General features: G+C 37.3%; 1 protein-coding gene across 1 annotated transcript in view; it reads left to right on the top strand.

Annotated features, from left to right (window-relative positions):
* The first annotated feature begins 2,587 nt into the window (after positions 1 to 2,587).
* conu (Rho GTPase-activating protein conundrum) overlaps positions 2,588 to 20,257 on the top strand; it is a 120,193-nt gene continuing 102,523 nt past the window's right edge. The window contains exon 1 of the mRNA XM_065217706.1: positions 2,588 to 2,611. The gene's annotated coding sequence lies outside the window, so the exon portion shown is untranslated. The remainder of the gene's footprint in view (positions 2,612 to 20,257) is intronic.

The raw sequence follows: 20,257 nt of genomic DNA on the forward strand, positions 1-20,257 counted from the left end.
GCAGCCATGGTTTTTGTCCTCTATTCTATGCGCCATAAACACCAATGTTGCCTGCTGAACAGTTGATTGAGCATAATCATAAGACATCAGTGACTTGAATCATTAATAATTTTTGTTCCTTACATTATATCGAAAAGTGGTCTTCAACAAAGTTGTAGCTGAGAAAATTTTCAACAAGCTCAGCTATCATTTTCTAAAGTAGAGTGAACTGGTGAATTATGAGATTGATATGAACCGAAATTTTGGTTTCCCCGTAGTAATTTCCATATAAACTTCAAATGGTTTGTGTAGTTTAAATTTTGGGATGATAATCAGGACACAGTTTGAAACTGTTTGAGTACTGTGGAGCGAAAATTTCAAATTTTGCTTCAGTCTATTAGTCATGTAGCCCAGGTATTAGGCGTCAAGTTGCATGAACACTAGAAGTTTTATCGATTCCCACGAAAATCAATTTGACGATGTCGAGGTAATGTTCGCATTCTTAACCCTTATGAAGAATTTGTTGCATTTTTTTGCACCATGTTATCCAAATGGGAGCTGGGTATCCCGTCGCGCACATAACGATTAAGGTTATTTTCATTTTCAGTCAATTTTGGTGTTTCAAGCGCCATTTGGATGTTTTCAACGTGATTTTGAAGTTTTCAGTCTGTTAAAGCTTTTTTTTTTCAAAGCATGTTTTACGATTTTATGCTATCTCGGCATTTTAAAATCATGTTGGGTGTTTAATGCTGTTTTGCATTTTAAATCAATTTTTATGATCTGTTTGTTTTCAAGCTATTGTATCGTTTTTTTTTAATTATTATTGTAGTCATTTCAAACAATATTTTAGAACAATCGTGATTTGTCCGAGATGAAATTAGAACTAGTGACCTTTGGCTTGAGAGGCATATACTACGCCGAACCCATCACCCAACCCATGCGTATCATTTTTGCATAAGCCCTTTTCAAGTGTTAGTCGTGTGCAAAACTAGGGAACCATATATGTAAAATGGCATGTTGGGCAATAACAAACAACTGTGCAAAGTTCCATCATAATCGTAGAAGGTCGATCCGAAACGATTTGCGAATCTGTGTGGAACTGCTCAACTTCTGTGCAAATTTTCAGCAAAATCGTTTTTTTTTTAATGATTTAGAGGTGCTTCAAGTTAATTTTATGTTTTTAAGGTAATGTACGGCTTATAATATTTGTATCTCGAGACTGAAACAACGAAAACTGCTGTAACAACTGTAATGAATTTTGGGATCTTTATCTTTTTTCGTCGTGGATATATTTCAGTAAATTTTAAACCGATTAAAAAAATATATTATGCCTAGAAAAGAAAAATACAGGTTCATTGTGATTCACGAAATAACGATTTGAAAAAAGGTAGTCAAATAAAAATTGTTTTACTAAAACTGTTTCATACAAACTCAGCCAATCAAGCTCAAAACTATACCGATAGATTTTGATTATTAGATCTATCAGCAGCCAATATTGCAGAAATTGCGATGCACTTACTGGAAAGTCACAGCTCTTTGAACTTATTTTGAGAGGTAATAAAATTACGGTGTATACTTTATGATTTCGAGTACTGGACTTCTAGAAGCTAAAATACACAATAAAATCGTATGAGCTCCTGTAAGTAGAATTGTTTAGCGTTGCTGGTGGTGTAGCGGTAAGCGTATTTACATCTCACCCCAAAAGGCCTGGGTTCAATCCCAGTCGGCGCCGCCCGGATGTTCTGAGGCATAACATCTCTGATTCTGATATAAAGTAAAGCCGTTGGTCCCCGGTTCATGAGTTGATGGGTCGATAGGTAGGGTCCAGGTGTGGGAGCTGCCTCCCTGGCGTCAGTAGCATTGGTGCTCAGCACGGAAAACAAAATCGACGGAAATCAAATCAAGGGAAAAAAAAATCATTATTTACCTCGCGATCGAAATGACCACAACTCGTGCGAACATTAAAAGCAGTGTGTCACTGTTACCTACGACAACACCGCGCACCGGATCGCTTGGAGCCTAATTCCGGTTTCAACCGTTTCGAGCCAAACTTGAGGGGAGGTACGTTTTCTTCCTGCATCGTTTGTGCTCTTGTCTCCGCGGCCATTGATGAATGGAATCACAAATGTAATAAGTAGTTACCAGTTTGGAATCGTATGTACTTTGACCAGTCAGAGTAGATAGAGGTGGTCAACTAGGCAGGCAGCTTCTCAATGTCCGAGTATGTGTGTGTTGGAACGTGATGGTAGAAAATTGAAAAACAACAAACCAAATTCAGGTGAAAGTGACCATTGGCAAGGCAACACGCTGACTGGCAGGAGAGTCAATGGTGTTTAGATGCGTGCTTTCATCATCGATTGTATTTACGTCTGTCGATGACGGCGGGAGGTATGTCGATCTATGCTCGTAGTACTTCTAGCGTCGTTGGTTGTTTCAACACATATTATGTAACCGTTCTCTTGATTCCATTCAAAGCCACTGATTTTTTTTTTACATTGGATCGACTGTTTCATTTAATAGATTTATATATTGTATATTCAATTCGCATTGTTTTCATTTTTTACCAAGGCATCGTTTACTAAACCAAGTATTTGATTTCTTTCTTTCAGATTTAAAAGCCCAACAATGATAGGTGAGTCCAATGCAGAATTCACTTTTTAAGGCACTACAATTATTTGTTTGACGAGAGAAGTAAAATTCCAGATGAATCATAGGAGATTCAAAATAATATGAAGAGTAACGTGGGGCAAGCGTACGCACTAAGTTTAAAAATTAATGTATCTCTTTTACCGTAACATCAAATTTTAGTTTATAACCTTTTACAAAATAACACCTTAGCTCGTCATCTTCCCGCACATATACTTTTGTATGCGCTCATATGATTTTTTATCAAGTGTTGAAAGTTGGTAGGTAGCAGTGGAAATCAGCATAAAATGGTACAAATCTGATGTAATTAATATATTCCGTAACATTATAGCACTAACGCACACATATTATAAATAGGTTCTATCAACCTTTTCCAAAATCATTTTGACTTGATGATCGAATGATTTGACCACCATTCCAAGCCGTTCGTACTCTTGCCCCACTCGAAGTCAACAATGAAAAGGGTCTTCCATAAATTACGTCTTTCCTATATCATCTGCTGATACATACCTTAAAAATCTTATAGACCAATCATAATTCTGGAATATGTAGGTTATAATCTTCCACATGATATCATAATGCCGCTTCCAAAAAATTGCAATTGTAAAATATTTCATGCCTCAATTGATAAAAATACAATATATAATGTCAATATTTTTAAGTCATCTTGTATTTAGTAAAGATTTAAATACTACTCATACATTATTAATCCATCATTTTGTTTAGCTGCCTTTCGGACCAGTGTGTACTTTTGCCCCACTTTACTCTATATAAATCTGGGACGGGCCACTACGTCGGCCATATATGCCTCTCACGCTAAAGATCACGAGTTCCAATCTCATCCCGGACAAGTCACTAATGACGTAAAATTTGTTAAGGTGGCTATGATAAGAACTGTACTGACATTTTGCAAGCCTAAAGGATTGAACATAATGGACATTAGACTGATGCAAAATTTGAAATTTTCGCTCCACAGTGCTCAAACGGTTTCAAATCAGGTCCTGATTAGCCTCCCAAAATTTAAACTCATTTGGTAAGAAACTGATTTGGCACAAGCTATTCGAAGTTTTTATGGAATTTTCTATGGAAAAACCAAACTTTTTGTTCATTGTCTTCTACCCATTTTCCATATTTCTTTTTTGAAAATTTATATAACTATTCTTACGGGAAATTTTCAAAGCTACAACTTTGTGCAATATCGTTTTTCAGTCAAATGTCAAATTAAATTGTTATTAAGAGGTTACGCCTACCTGCAAGACCGAAAAAAAGCGAAAGTTTGGATTTTTTTTCTTCTCGAAAACTACGCACCATATTGAAAATCGGTTTTCTGCCGTTTATTGAACACACATTAAATGGTACATTTATCAGTTGATGCTGTAAAAACGAGGTCCTGGTGCCCCACACGGCTGCTCCCCGTGGACGATGTTCTAAAAAACGCTTTTTGCGGTGCCAACTGCGGTTTGTGATGTAATCATCTGCAATAAAAAAAAAAAACCATGCCAAATCGTTAAGCATGTGTTAAACTAGTCCTTGATCGTTCGGTTTTTTTTTTTTGATTTTTTTGACAAAATGGCGGCTTTGCAAAGTTGAAGTGCCGATTTTTGATCCTTAAAATTTGTCTTTGATCGGCTGTAAAAAATCGAAATTAAATGATAGACGTAATCCGAACGATCGTGGACTGCACAAAATAGTACTGAACAGAAATAAAAACGAATCGGACGAATCAAATGTAAACATTTCGAGAAATTTTTGGCACCGGTTTTGAAAATATGATTCCGAGATAATCGCGTTTAAAGTTTCAAGCTGGGTTTAGTCCACTATAAGTGAATATTTTTGTACGTCGCATAACTTTCACAATTTTCATCGGATCAACTTGATCTTTTGAGGAAATATTCTTGACTTTATATACCTACTTTCGATTAGAAAAAATAAAAAAAAAATAGATTTTTTGAAAGTTTGCAGGTAGGCGTAACCCCTTAATTTCTTTAAGATATTGATAATCTTATGGCATGATCAAGCAGCTGTTCTGTGGGCAACACTGTATTCTGCAGTGTGACATAGTAGCCACGATATTTGTGCTCTATTCTTCGCACCAGAAACACCAATGTTGCCTGAATGAGCATAATCATAAGACATCAGTGACTTGAATCATTAATAACTTTTGTTCCTTACATTTGATTGAAAAGTGGTTTTCAACAAAGTTGTAGCTGAGAAAATTTCACTGCTATCATTTTAAAAAGCATAGTGATGTGGTGAATTTTAGATAGATATGAACAAAAACATAAGTTTTCCCATAGTAATTCCCATATAAACTTGAAATGGTTTGTGCCAAGTCAGTTTCTTCCTAAAGAAGTTCAAATTTTGAAAGGCGAAGCAGGACCCAAGTAAGAACCATTAAGCACTGTGGAGCGAAAATTTCCAATTTTGCATCAGTCCATTGGACATACTTGTAAGAAATATTAAGAAAATGGACCCAATGATGATTACAACCAAAAATGATGATTACGATTCGAATAAACACATCATAAGATATCTTGTCTTGTAAGCATACTTGTAAGCTGAAACAAATCGTATGCATTGGTGATGAGAGTGGAAAAGCAAATGGTCCCTTTGGGCTTGGTTATCAAATAATATATTGAGTTATAAGCAGGGATCTTCTGGAAGTTATTTTCCTACAAGTTTGTCTCAGACTTAAATGCGATTAGAAGAAATATTTTCGTACTATGATTTTCGCAGTTGCTACATTGTTACTAATCAGAACCAGTGAAATTGCACAGAGAACCACTTGCATGAATAGATGGACCTTGTACTAGACTTCCATCTCCAATGTACAAGCTACTGATTCATTCTATTTTTAGATCAATACCGACGCCGGCCACGTCCTCACGGCCTTTGGGGAGGGGAGGAACAATTGTCAAGTTGCTACTAGTAACCGAGAACACCTCTGCATCTTTTTCCGCGGAAGGATAGTTGTGTTTGGTCGGGTGGTATTTAGATCAGGATTCACTGTGGTAAGTGAAGCGAGTAGTTAAAACAGCAAAATTTTGCTATTTAAATCTAGTGGGAATATAATAAAGAAGGGGACGGGCCTGGGATTGAACTCCTAACCTTCTACAGTAATCATTAAGCTACCGAGCCTCGTGTTTCATGCTATGATTTATTGAACAAGTGTATATGTACACTGTTTTACCTTTTTTCCTCAGAATTATTGACTTACTTCTTCACTTCTTCCAAAAGACTCTTTCGACTTCCTCAGATCTGCTTCTGGATTTCTCTGGATGTGACTTCCAACATCCACGGGAAGTATTTACAAAGTTCCCCTGAAAATTACTTTCGACTTTTTTCGGAAGGTCATATTCATGGAACTTCCCTCAAGACGCCGCAAGATTCCTGATTTTTGTTTAAACATTCCTGATATGCTTGAGACTGTCCATAATTCCTTGGAACTATACATCTCAACACATCTCTAAAGTTCTCTAGCATTCCCTGAAGATCTCAGACCTTAGCTGAAGATTTCAAAAATTCCCTGAGTTTCTAGTTAAGTCAATAGAACTGCTCTGAGGTTCTCTGGTGATCTCTGAACCACCTTGAAGATCTCGAAGCTCATCTGAAGTGCCCAAAATTTTATAGAAGTTCTCAGATCTTATTTTATTATCCCACAGTTTCTTCAAACTAGGTATTTGTTTTCAATCCTCGGAGCTTCCTTAAAGTTAGGATAATAAATAAGTGGATTCAGGGTGGTTCACTCATTTATTTTCTCTATTTTTCTTGAAGTTCTCGATACTTTTCTGAAGATGTTTCTGGAATGTTCCTGCAATTAATGAAACTACATGAAGATCTTTTAACTTCCCGATGTTTTCTGCACTTCTTTGGATTTAGCTAAGCTTCTGTGAAGTTTCCCAAATTGTTATTTAGTTCTCTTGATTTCGCTAATGATGATCTTTAATTTTGTAAACTTCTTAAAATTTCTCGCTATTTTCCTGAGTGAAATTTTTTAACTTCTCAAAATTTACCAGAAGCTTTCAGATGTTCCCTGAAGTTCCCGCAATTTTCCTGATATTCATGTAAATGCTTTGAAATGCTCGGAGCATCCCCAAAGCTCACGTAACTTCCCTTAAGATCTTTAACCTCGATTGAAGTTTTGGCAACTTTTGTTAAGTTTCAGCAATTTTCCTGGGCCTTCCTTAGCTCAGTTGGTATAGGCGCAACTACGCAAAATTTCTCGACTTCCCTAGGCATAGAGCATGATTGTACTTGCCACACAACTATAGTAATGCTAAAATGTTACAGGCAACGAAAGCTCTCAATTAATAACTGTTGAAGTGCATCTAAAACGCACGGTATAAGCTTATATGTGATAAGCAACAATCTTGAAATGCGTTAAAAAAAATTGAAATGCCCAGATACAATGGGAAGCCAATATTAAGGATCGAAAACCTTCCTCGTAGTTCTGCAAATTCTAAAAGTTCTCAGCACCACCCTGGATTTTTCAAAACTTCTTTGAAATTCTTAGAACTTCTTGACTACTAAAAAACATAAAGTTTTCTAACTTTTCCTGAAATGCTCGGAACTAAAGATTTCGCATTGTTCTGATGTTCATGGCACTCCCAACTTGTTTTAAAGATTTCTGAACATCTGTAATATTCCTGCAATTTGTTCTGTTTAGAGATTCCTTTAAAGTGAAATTTTAGGGATTGCTGTAAAGTTTCCACAATTTTTCGGATTTTCAGGACAGAAGTTCTCAGAACTTTTCCGAAGCTTTGACCTGCATTAACGATCTTTAAAAATACCAGTAGTTTTCTGGAAGTTGTTGTAAAGATCCTGAAATTTCCTTAAAGTTATTGTAACTGTCATGAAGTTCACTGATCTTCATCAAATCACAAAATTTTAAAATCTCATAACTTACCCTTGGGGCCTCCCTTAGCTGAGTCGGTAAAGGTGCAGCTTCAAAGCAAGACCATGATGGAGGTAGCTGGGTTCAATTCCCAGTCCGATCTAGGAATTTTTCGGGATGAAAAATTTCTCGACTTCCCTGGGCAAAGAGTATGATTGTACTTGCCACACAACACCATGGACAGACTTCAAATCCTCTCAATTCCTAACTCTGGAAGTGCATCTAGAACACTATGTTTTGAGCACGCAATAAGCTAATATCCGATAAGCAATAAGCTAAGCTAAGAAAAAGAAGAACTTACCCTTAAAGATCTTTAAACTTTTCCAAACTTCTGAACATTCCTGTAGTCCTCGGAAAAACCCTTAAGTTTTTGAAACTTCTCTGAATATTTTAGATATTCCCTAAAGTTCTTGGTACATCCTAGATCAATTATTTCTGCGCCCAGTTAGCTTTTATAAAAAAAAACCATCATTACTGGGAAGTTACCTGTAAAGTAGTTCCATATCAAATGACGAATTGGGAAAACTCGACCTTCTACAATTCCACTGTATAAAACTTTGCATAATTGTGTGTTATGGGCAATCATTCACATTTTTACAAAAAATCGGTTATTTTGGATGTTGCATTTTTTTAAAAATGGCGTCTATGCCATTTTTCAATTATTTGTATCAAGAAAACGTCACATCGAAATGGCGTCTGATACGAAGTTGTAGAGAGAAATAAAGTCTCTCTCGGAAAATAATATACATGGTATTTTTTGAGTAATTTTGAGTAAATATTCCAATATAAGTGTTAAATGCTCAAATATCTCAATAAGTCTAATCTAATAATCTTTAACGTTATGTTTTTTTTTATTTTTTCAAAGCTCATAAAAATTACAAGCTTTAAGAATATTTAAAACTAAGCACACGTGAAAATTGACATAAATCGATGTACAAGAATTTTGGAAAAAGTACGCTGTTTTACGTAATTTTACACAACACAGGAAACAATATTTGAGACATTTTAAATCGTTATCTTTTCAAAAGTGTAAACAAAATGTTGATTTTCTAAGATTTTGGTCAATTTTCAAGTTTCCATGGTTTTAAATAGTTTTTATGAGCTTTTATTAAAAACAAATTATAAATATTGAAGATATACTTTTTTAAATATATAATTTTTAACACTTTTTTGAAATCTTTACTCAAGATTACTATTAAAAAATTACCGTACATCTTTTTTCCCATAAAAAAAAAACAAAAATACAAAATCCAAAATGGTCGACCTTTTGCAAAAATGTGAATGATTACCCATAACACACATTCTATTTGACCTCGAACTGATCTGTAGCCTTCCGTGAATTTCAAGTTATTTATAAAACGTTCCATGAACAATTCTAGAAAACTAGAATTATATGTGGAAGTGTAGAAGTTCTCCAGTCTCCACGAAAAACTCCTCCGAAAATTTGTTGAGATTTTCCGCGGAAAAAGCCAGCAAACGCTACAGTAGTTTACCAGATGCAACAATGGTGACAAATTTTTCAACTGACGAAAACCGTTAAATGCTCAAACCACGGACATCATGTCGAGTTGCATGCCTGTTTGATTGTGTTTTATGTACTAGGTATACACTCAATATCTCAATATAACACATAAGTTTTAAGGACCATAACCTAATTTGGTCATCGGCATCTCGTTTTCAGAGGCAAATATCGCATTACCCTGAAGCTGTTCAGATCTCCAAAATTTAACTCAATGCGTGTAAATTGAAGTAGATCAATTATTATGTGCCTGAAAAAAAGTGTCCGTGAATTACGTTGTTCTAAAATTACCTGGTCTTACGAAAAATATCCTAGAAATGCATTCACGTTGCTCTCATCCACGTATGCTTTCAACACACTATCTTTTCCTAATTTTGTGAAAAAGAGATATTGGATTGAGATAAGGAATTTAATCATTAAGAAACAACTTCAGACATCAGGTAATATGTAGCAAATTATTTAGGCCACGCCATTTTAATCCTATTTCAAATGCAAAAAAAAAACTGATAAATTTGTTACGGCACATCGGGGCCTGCACCGTAAAACTAGACCAGATCCCGCGCTATAACTAGGGTCAAGCAACAGGTGTTCCAGTAATCACGCTGCGCCATTTGGCGAACTTGCTAAAGAGCCTACAAACGAGTGTGTGCCCAGCGCTGATTGTTTTTTGCCGCAATAATACAAACACCGCTCGCTACCTGTTGTCTAACGATTTAGCAACTTTTATTTGGATATTAAAATAGACAAGGTTGAATCAATCGAAAGTCGATACGCATGCTGGACTCTGAATCCGATTCAACGCTGTCGGACAATTTGTAGGTAGGTAAAACAAAGACAGACATCGCTCAGTTCGTGCCCCCAGGGCCTGAACTGGATATTCGCGTTGTGAGCTAGGCTATTGAGGTTTTGGGTTCGGTTTCATCATCCTGCGCCGGCCTGTTGGTGGTGGTGTTCGAATTCGCATTGCCGTACGAAAAAAGACCACAGCGGCAGGTGGTGGTGTGGGGTTACAGAAGCATCGAATTGCAATCCGAACTGGTTTCATCTTGATTGGATCTTTCATTATTCAAGTCGGTTACGCGATTTAAGGTTATGATAGCCATTGGATTTCACTATTTTCATTTCTGAAGAGAACTGGACAAAGAATGATTAATTCAACTGTTTTGGACAGCTCTTTCTTCTACAGTGGATACTTGTATCTGCCATGGGATGCTGATTTGATTCCAAACCAATCTGTGCCAATGTTGGTGATTTTTTTATGCAACGAACGGTTAATGGTATAGCAGCGATCAAGATCAACAGAAGCACTAACACGTGCTGGAAGTTAATTTGCAGTTCTCATTTCTTGCTGGCTCTTGTTTACGATACAGATTTGAATATCTGAATCTACTAATTGCTAAATTACTGTTGAAATTTATTAGAATCGCAGCCATCAATTTGCTCTTCAATCGAACTAATTTATTGATACTTCAATTTCACTTTGATAATGAACTAATAACAATTAAAACTAATAACAAGATTTAAGTTAATTGTTGATTTATTTTCCTGGCTAATTCGTCTCAAGCGGAACTTTGCGGCTGCCATCAACTAATGTTCTTTGAGCACTTTCACAGTTGTTAATTGAAAGCTTTGTAAGCCTAAAGGGTGTAAACAGTTAAATTGCATCACTTAGAAGTACTCTCTAAAAATCAGTCTCTAAACCGATTAGCATGAAATATTCACGGAATGTAATACTTTATAAGCTTGGTTTACGTATCTTTATTTCACTCTATTTCTTCAACAAATTCAAATGCTCGACCTTTCTTCTTAACTCCATCCATAAGGTTTTGTACAACGGATGAATCGACATTTTTTCTGCTTTCAATCATGATTTCAACATTTCCTGGATGCTTATGGAATTCGTGCTGCCGTTATACGCATAACTGTCCCTTGTTCTATGCAATCCTTATGCACCATGGGACTTTTATGCGTATAACGGCAGTATAGCCCAGTATATTTCGATCGGCTGCAACTCCGGTATGTTTGTGGGATTGAGATCCTTCGGCACGAAATTGACTCCAACGTCTGTTATAATTTTGTTACCTCTAGACGAATTTATGTTATGATTTTTGTTTTTTTTTTTTTTCTTTGATTTGATTTCCGTCGATCTTGTTTTCCGTGCTGAGCACCAATGCTACCGACACCTGGAAAGACAGCTCCCACACTTGGACCCTACCTATCGACCCATCAACTCATGAACCGGGGACCAACGGCTTTACTTCCCCTCTGAAGGAGGGCGTGATCAAAGATGTTATGTCTTAGAACATCCCGGCGGTGCCGACTGGGATTGAACCCAGGCCTGCGGGGATTAGAGGTAATCACGCTTACCCGGGAAGTAAAACCGTTGGACCCCGGTTCATGAGTTGATGGGTCGATAGGTAGGGTCCAGGTGTGGGAGCTGCCTCCTTGCCGTCGGTAGCATTGGTACTCAGCACGGAAAACAAATCAAGGAAAAAATAAGTATTTCACTTGTCTACGGAACTATTCTGGTGGTGGCTTCCACTTCTGGCAGATAATCATCCGATTTAGAAATTTAACCGGAAAATTTAGCACTAAACTAATAAACTACAACCGCTGCAGAAAAGTGATTTAACTTTAAATTATACTTCATTTTTTAATTTTGTTAAGAAACGCAACTCCTCCACTATCTATTGGGTTTTTGTTTTGTTTTTATCCTCCTTCCTAACTTCTCCACGAATCGACGTAAACATTCAACGACGGTCCTATCACTGTAGACCGGCGACGCATACATCGCGCTTCTCCCATCTCACTTCACGGCAGGCCGGTCGTGAGTACAGCTGAAGCCCAATGGTGTCAACACTATAGTTTAGATTCAAAAAACTTAGTTTATCATCAGGATACAAATATGGTGTATGTGTGTGTGTGTGTTGTTTAATCTTGCTCCTTACAGTGGGGTGAGATGAAACAAACGTATTACATTAGTTTTACGACGAATATTTTCATCTATTTTCTCCTAAAACATGTAAATGCATGTATAACATATCCGTTCGTAGACTTATCAACCCCTGATGAGTATCCCAGATGAACGCGGTCGGTAGTCTATGAAGAAATATAACCCTGAAATGATAGTGAAATTACGATACATTTTATTGATGATAGTTAACCCAATAACAAATAAATTGAATTGACCATGGGATTATGTAAACTGGTTTACCATATACTATCTGTTGGTTTTCAAAACATTGATGTATTATCGTTAATTAAAATAAAAGGAAAGTATTAAAATACATTGAGAGACTCTTAAACAATATTTGTTGCTTTTTTATCTTTATTTGTTCCAAATGTAATTTATTTAAATTTGGAACAAATTAAGAGTTTTAAAAAAATTGTTGCTACAGAACAGATTATACAGCCAAATTTCTGTATACAGTTAATAACAAACTGAATGTGCTTTTAAACATTTTATATGGTAAAAATTATTTTATGTAATACTTGTGTTCTTTAAAAGGCACTTACTGCTGTTTCTTGGCTATCCTTCAACATATTGAAATAATTTCTTGCACTGAGAATAGGAAATTCACCATTTCAACTTTCCCTCTTGTATTCATTTCGATTTGCCCCATTCGGTGTAAAAATGTGGGGCAAGTTGAAATTCTTGAAATATTGAGGATATTTTTTGTAACTTCATTTGTAACCGGGTTTGTTCTATACCATCACTACAACTGCCTCCATATGATTCCATAGTAGATGGGTAATGGGTAAAATACAGAAAATACATCCTAGATTAAATGCGTAGAAATGTGTGCAGTCTAGTCGTATGGGAGTATTGAGCGAAAACCCAAAACTTGATAACTTCAAAAATATATAACTCGAACACGGAAAACAAAACACATCGCTGATGTTGGGATATAAAGCCTACATTTTCAAGGAAAAATTTGAAAGCATATCGTGCCCTCTATCTACGATTTTTTTTTTCAAAAATGGCTTCCCTCAAAATATATAACTTTTGAACCACTGAGTCGATTTCAAAGATCAATACAAATGCATCGGTCTGCATAAGGTGGTAAATTCATTGGATCGCGCCACGGCAGGCTGCGCAAAGCCAACCTCATTTTTTTTTTTTTTTTTTGAAAACTTTATATTCGGAGATTCCACATTAGCTCATATGGAGACCAGACCACAGATGCATTCTCAAGTATGGGCCGAACTAAAGAGCCATATAGTGCCTTCAAGCAGTGAAGGTCTTTGAAAACTCGTGCAATCTTCGAAATAAATCCCAGTTGACGATTCGCCGATATGAAGTTTGAAGGTCAACTTTGGGTCCAAAAGAACATCTGCGAAGCGTTACATTGTCAATGCAGTCAGCGGCGCCGGTGATGTAGTGGTAAGCGTGATAACCTCTCACCCCAGCAGGCCTCGGTTCAATCCCAGCCGGCGCCGCCGGGATGTTCTGAGGCATAACATCTCTGAACACGCCTTCCTTCGGAAGGGAAGTATAGCCGTTGGTCCCCGGTTCATGAGTTGATGGGTCGATAGGTGGTAGGGTCCTGCCTCCCTGGCGTCGGTAGCATTGGTGCTCAGCACGGAAAACATATCAAGGAAAAAAAAATTCAGTAGTCGTAAAGGATAGAACTCTTAGAGCGGTGAAACTTCATCACTGCACACTATGGAACGCTGATGATGAGCTTATTGCGACGGCACCAATCCACAAACAAATCTAGCAGAGCTTGAAGACGATGACAATCCTCAATAGAGTGAACTATGATGTATAGCTTAAGGTCATCTGCATAAACGAGCTTGCATTTAACTCCCAACAAAGCTGCTACATCGCAAATTACTCCAGAGCTGCTGGTAAACGTAGAAAAGACACAAGATCCTACTCGCACTCGAAGAGTTCGTCCAGTCAAGTAGGAATGTAACCACGACCTAAGTTGCTCAGACGCTCCTAGTCGGGAAAGCTTGCATAACAAAGCCATCTGGTCGATTTTGTCGAATGCAGCTTTCAGATCAGTATATATGACGTCGACTTGTGCCTTATCCTCCATCGCGCCGGTGATGCATGTACTGGCGAAATCCTAAAAGTTAGTAGCTACCGATCTACCGGGAATAAATCCATGCTGGTCAGTTGAAATGTAGTTCTTCGAGCGATTCAGGACAAATTCGCTCAAGATGATCTCAAACAGTTTGGACGATGCCGAAAGACTGGTGATACCTCGATAGTTCTTAATATCCCGTTTATTGCCAGCTTTGAAAACAGGAAACATATACGACTGCATCCACAATGTTGGGAATTTTCCTTGCTCAAAGGATGCATTAAATATGGCTGCTAATGGTTCTGCTAATGCAGCTGAGCAACGGCAGAACACCACTGCCGAAATTCCATCTGGACCAGGAGAGAGAATCACAATATACCAGCCCAAGTAACAATTCTGCAATCATTCGACATTCACTCTGAGTTATGATGGTTTTATAATGGCAATGAATAATCCATTTAGTTTAAATACAGCATTTCACAGTGTAAAACGTTCCTGCTTAGTAGTTCACCTTTTCGCTGTTTTAAAAACCTTTTACAGTCTGGCGAGAAGTCAAAAACTGTCTTGTTTTAAAAATTAATTTAAAGTAGTTCTCAATCCCACCATAAAACTGTTCTAAAAATCAATTATAAACTTAATTTTTTTATTAATGGCTTGATAAAAATAGTCTTGAAACCTGTTCTATCATTATAAACGCAATAATAAAACCATTCGGGTTTAAATGAGAGTAAAATACATACATTGTTGCCTTTTAGGCTTTTAAAAGTGTACACTGGAGTCGCTTTTTACGCGGGTGATACGTCCCGCGTAAAAAAAAACCGCGTAAAAAAACCGCGTAAATTCCGGAATCCGCGTAAAAAAAAACCGCGTAAATTCCGAAATCCGCGTAAAAAAAAAACCGCGTAAAAAAAAACCGTGTAAAAAAAAACCGCGTAAAAAGCGACTCCAGTGTATCATAAAATCTCCTCTGTTTACAAATTGAACTTTAAGGATGGATCCTCATAGTGAATAAAAACCAAATTTATGACAAAGATATCTCGAAGGATAAACGAAGTTGGAGGAAAAATTCAAGCGATGCTAACGACCGGCGAAACGCGTCCGGCGAAACGGGTACCATCAACGACTGAGCAGCTGGTGGAGAAGAGTGAAGTGAGCGTGGTCCTCAAATTCATAAAACATTGTCAAAACAGTCTGAAAACAGACCAGCCTTCTCCAGACCTTGCGAATAGATGAAGATCGAAATAACTTGCGTCAGTACCGAGAGAAAACCACTGAAACTGTCAGTTAGCGGACACTAGTTGGTTTCCAATCCATAGCTGCGTTTTTATTCGGTGAAAGGGTGATCACTTGAAAAAAATTCATTCAACCGTAAATTCCTGCATCGTTTGATGGTGCACTTCCAGAACCATCCGGAAGAAGGGGATCTATTCGGGAATAATCGAGGTTACAGCTGTGCGAAATGCGAAATGTTGTGAACACTTTCTGAATAACAGCTTCCAAGCCATCGGGAGATAATCGCCTGGAAGAACACTGAATCGCACAGCGCAACTATCAAAAGATAAACAAACTTTGACGTTTAACAATTTGTAGGTAACATTGCCGCAATAAATGCTGCCATAAATCTGAACGGGTTAGGATCAAGGAAAATGGCTTTAGATAAATTCAATTCAGTCTACAAGTTTTCTTCATAAAAGCCATTTCAAAACCTTATGAATTTGTTAAGGATTTCTTGAAAGCAAAATAACTTTTTCACAAATGGCCCATGAAAATCAACTTTTATGCCTCCGCCATATTTCAATTATTTTGTTAGTTTTTAACAATCTTCGATTTTCAATCTATATTTCCTTCGATATAACTTTATTTTAGTTAATTTAGCAATGAGAAAATATTTAGAATACAAAAATCATGAAAAATAAAAATCTCGGCTAAGCTTAATGATCGATCTGAAGAATACATTTTTTTTTTTCCTAATGTTAAATAATTAGTAAAATCGATGTTTTCCGGGGGCAGACTCAAGTTTTTCGATGTTTCCACGTACATTTCACATCAAATTTTATATGGCACCTAAAACTAGGCCACTTCATGAGAACTATTTTATAATTTTTGAAATTCAGTCGGATTTTTATACGATCACTTTTTATTTTAATTATTTTGATAAGATCGGATGGTATTTATGAATCCATTGCATATGCAGTATTGGTTTGTTTACAATCTTTTGCTGCCAGCTGCTCTTACATTTTCAGTCGAAAGAATTGTCAAAAACTGTTTTGAAACGCTTTTACAAAGCTCCAATCTTCTCTAGTGAGAGCGAGTATTGTCGGCAACCAGTTTTTCTTCGGCAACCGTTCCATTTGAACTGCATGTAAATCTGCTGTTCTATTATCGGCAACTCGAAATCAGCTACAATTTGTAGTGCGTGTGTTTCATTTCAAGAAAACCCTGCTAGATTGCTTTTTCTCAGTGCTAAAAATATAGTCAAATTGAAGCTGAAAGCATAAAGAATCGTTTGCATGCATTTAGCGAAGTGTTTTCGTAAGAAAATCCAGTGAAAATAGTGTTTCAATTTGGGTTGCCGAAAATAGTCTGTCATGCCGAAGCCGTCATTTCCCCTATATAATTACAAAGAAATTCAAAACTAAGGTAATGGTTGTCATATTATTAGTTCAATATCTTCACATGATCTGGATGATCTAAACAATCTTAGAAATAATGTTGATACTGTTCCAAAAAGATACGATGGTGTGGGCAGCAAATTTCAAATGGTGTTGTCCAAACACTTTTTTTAAATTTATGTTAGCTTACTTGAATTCTAGTTGAAAATGCGATATTTCTACAGCCATCAAAGTGAATAAATATCGAATAATCATGAATAAACTATCAATTTTAGTGACACGTGAAATTTATCTCGCGAAGTCCTCGGTTCCAAGCCGATTCGTCATTTGGCGTGGAACTGCTCTCTTGTACTCCACCAAGCCAATATCGTTTTTTTCCTTTCGGCAATCATTCAAAAGTGACATTTACCAAAGTGACATCACGTAAAGCTTCCCAGTTACACAATCAAAAGTCCACTTAGCTCGAGCATATAAGCGCCGAAGTAGCAATAAATTAACCAAAAGAGCACCTCAATTTGCCAACAAATCAGCGGCGCTTGATCTGCGAGCGCCGACAACGATGAACGGCGAAATCGGAACCAAAGCACCCAAAGCGGAAGCGGCTCAAAATAAACTCTCGATTGGCTTTCTTCGAATTAGCGACAAAACTGTTGACCGAAACTTATCTTGCGAATGCCATAGTGACTCGATTTTCTTATTCTTCCTCATTGTTCGTTCACCGTGACAAACCGGAGATTATATAAATGTGAAGATATATTACCGTTCCGGGTGCCGCCGCTGCTGACCGCCCATAAACGAAACATTTTGCATTGATCTTGATCACGGTAATCTTTATGGCGCAGCGAAGCAGGCAAGCCAATCCGGTTTTGGAATTCAAAAAATTCCTCGGATAAAGAAAATCATTCATTAACCACCATAATTAAGTCAGTGATGATTTAGCGCTTTCATAAGCTATCAGCCAACCAACATAGGTCGCGAACAGAGTATCGATTGCTTCCGTGTTGATCGCAGCTCAACTGCCACATGAATGTAACGTCAATGTCATCGAATATTGAGCAGAACAAAAGAAATTGCAGAGTGATCTTTGTGTTCCGAGTCAACGCTTTCTGTGAGCAGTTGTTCGATCTTCCGGTTTGGGGTGCCTCAGGGAGGTCCAACTCCACGACTCATATCTCTTATAAAAGAAAAGAAGTGCACTAAAGGCCATCGGGTCCTTAGAATTCCACCAGGTGGCTTTGCTTTACAATAATAGTGGACATGGTGCCAGGAGGTCACTTCATTGATTCATTTATCTTCCGAAAGCAATTAACCGCACATTCATGAGTAAGCCCGTACACGCAGCAGCCATTTGAGAAACATATCTGGTTTTAACACAATTTGCTGACCGGCTGTCGAGGAATCAACACGCCCCAGAAGTAATGCTATAATACCTATGCCATGCCGATAAAGGTAGGATGTAATTTAAGGTAAGCAAAAAAAGCGAACTTCCACCCAAAGGCCAACATCAATGAGCGAGAGACTGCATGAATCTACCTGTTTCAAACCGAACAGGTTTATTCGGTTTTAATAAATGTGTTCGTTTGAACGAGCTGAAGATAGTGTGGAAGCGACAGTGTGGACAGAATTGTGGTAAAACTAAAGAGTTTTGTATAATTTTGCTGTTTAGTCAATAGTTTGTATTATAATGATCAATGAATGTATGTTTAGAGTCTAAGAGAATACCTAAGTCCCTAACTTTATCACACTTTTCAACATTCTGATGTCCTAATTTGAAGAGAAATTTTACTTTTAGGCTGATGCGAGGGGTCCTCATAGGAAGGCAACTATAGGGTGTCCCAGAAATTCTAAGCACTCTTTCAACTCGCTGTCATATCTACCCCGATGAAGTTTATCAACTGTTCATCGATGTGTGTTGTTGTTTACTTATTGCTCAACATTGTGTGCGCAAAGTGCATTTTTTTTTTTTTTGCAAAATCAAGCAAAGCGCAAACAGATTGTGCACAAATGGTACACTATTCCCAACCAATGAGTAAGGAATTTGGCGAAAATGGAGAAAATAAGTTCCGTCCAAATTTGGCACAGTTGTTGGGAACTTCAATACAGAAAGAGCAGTTGGGAGCAAAGCCCTACAGGGGTTATAATGTTGACCTTAATAGTCATATTTTTGGCTATATGTTACATAATCATTTGAACATTAATATATTTGCAATGTCACGTCATAACATCTCTAATCACGCCTTCCTTCGGAAGGGAAGTAAAGCCGTTGGTTGAAATGAGGCATTAATTTCCGAGATGTGTGGATTTGAAAATTCGAAGTGGAAGTGCATGTAAAGCCTACGTGGTGGCCATTTGTGGATTCTACAAGGAATCACCTTGAAGAGTCTTGCTATTGCATAGTACATTGGGATGCATAATTTCAAAAAATTAAAAAGATTTAATAACGTTCGCCACCCACTAGTTTGAATCGTAACTTAAAAGTATATAAATATGCACAAAACAGTATCGATTGATAAAAGTGAAGGGATTACGTGGAAGTTTTTAATATATTTAAGACAATTTGACGAATGGACAATTTTAAATTTTCAAAAATATCATCCAATAGTTGATTTTAAATCATCAATCTATACAATTGAGGGTACATTTTTTAGTTGTTAATTAAAATAGTTGCGGTGGCAGCCTCGGCGTAGTGGGTAACATCCATACCTCCCACGCCAAAGTCACGAGTTCAAAGCTCATCCCGGACAAATCTCAAATTACTCTAACACTTTTGGGTGTCAATCAAAAAGTGGGTGTTTAATGTGAAAAAAAAATCGAAAGTAGGTATGCTAATGTATTTGGACTAGCTGAACTTTTGAACGTGTTTGATCTAAATACTGAAATCCATAAGCTTCCGTCTGAAAAGCTCACAGAAAACCTAAATTTTAAATTACTTACTACTACTTACTTTGACAAATAAATCATATTTACCCAAATATAATAAATTACATTTATAAATAAACCACTTAAAGCTTAAAAGATTTTTCCGTTATGTGCTCTTCCGGCTGACGATCTGGCATCAATGCACAAGCTGCAATCTCTGTGGGCAAGTCTGTGAATATGATGTGACTGCACATTGCCCTCCGGGTACAAACCATCGAATCCACATTGACCGGCCGCAGATCTGAAAGCATAAAATGTCCTCCCCACACCGATTGCAGGCTCTGGAGGTCACATGCGGAATGTTGTTAATGATCGTACACCAAAGTTGAGACACGTTTCACAAGCACAAACGCACACCGAATATTTGTAGTAAGGGACGGCGACGGCGGCAACCCGCAGCATCGATTATTATGCTACGCGAAAAGAAAGTGAATTCACGAAATACGAGATAATACCTTCCCAGCCCGGATGACGTCATTCTACGAAGCATATTTTTTGTTGTTGTCATAGATCCGGGGTGTGTGTAACATGGGATGGGTCTCTGCTGGCAAATAATTGGACAGGCTGTCGGAATTTTCGGAGGCCGTCTGGGGCGTTTGTTGTGATCTTTCTGAACCCTGCAACGAAAGTACGATGTACCCTCTTATGTGGCGAG

Source organism: Ochlerotatus camptorhynchus, unplaced genomic scaffold (assembly GCF_037179485.1).
Source record: "Ochlerotatus camptorhynchus isolate MF236.1 unplaced genomic scaffold, CSIRO-AGI_Acam_v1.1 ptg000078l, whole genome shotgun sequence".
NCBI lineage: Eukaryota > Metazoa > Arthropoda > Insecta > Diptera > Culicidae > Ochlerotatus > Ochlerotatus camptorhynchus.